Source organism: Cebus imitator, unplaced genomic scaffold (assembly GCF_001604975.1).
Source record: "Cebus imitator isolate Cc_AM_T3 unplaced genomic scaffold, Cebus_imitator-1.0 Scaffold288, whole genome shotgun sequence".
Taxonomy (NCBI): domain Eukaryota; kingdom Metazoa; phylum Chordata; class Mammalia; order Primates; family Cebidae; genus Cebus; species Cebus imitator.
The window spans coordinates 269298-270323 of NW_016107603.1; positions in this window are offsets into that span (position 1 = coordinate 269298).

Sequence of the window (1026 nt, forward strand, 5' to 3'; positions counted from 1 at the left end):
TGGCTTAATAGCAAAAATAGCTCTTATAGCATCCTACACTTTCCCTTCATTGCATTTGCAAGAGTTTGCAATTATGTATTTTGTAATAATATGTAGTTGTATATGATTTTTATAGAGATGGTGGAGGTAAACACTTGTCATAATTTCTAGACTGTGAGCACCAACAGAGCAAAGAGTATATACTTTGCTTAGCTGTGTAGCCCTAGTATATAGCATAACACCTGTCTACAGTAAGTGCTATTTGTTAAGGGAGTATATATATAAATAACCAAGAATTTGATCATAAAAATCTTTGGAAATAATTTAATAATCCAGTACAAAAATATTATTTGGACTGAATCTTAGAAGCTACAGAAGAATTAAAAACAAAATTTATGGTATGCCTTAGTTTAATCATATGCCAGAGGTAGCAAATTGCCTGTATAACTCTCAGGTTTACTAATGTTAAACACTGAGAATTGTAGGAAAAATATAATAATAATTAAACCTCTTATTGAATGAAAATTTAAGAACAGTAACAAAATATGTGTTCAGATATGAATGAACATCTTTCAAACTTCTACATCAGGGAGCTTCTATATTAGTATCACTGCCAGAAATAAGGCTAGGTAGGCTGGGCAGAGAAAGAAAATTCACACACTATAATAAAGGCCTATCTCTTATTTATATTATTTCAACAGGAAGGCCAAGAGAGCAAATTAGAAGTAGCTGGTAAGCAACTGCCAAATAAAAAAACAAAATCTAGTTTATTAATAACCTGCGGAACTTGTTAATGTGAATACATAGTGGGAAAGCTGTGGTAGAATGCTTGTTTTCTAGCAACATGAGATCCAGGGAAATAAGTATGTTGGCAATTACGAATATAAAGTCTTTATTTTCATTCTATTAAATTAAGATCCCGCTTTGGATTTGAAAAATCTGTATTTCAGAAGTTGGAACACTGGACACGAATTTAAAATTCTTAAGAGTATAGGAAAGCTAGTGCTAAAGACACATTTTCTTTTTTTTTTTTTTTTTTTTTTTTTT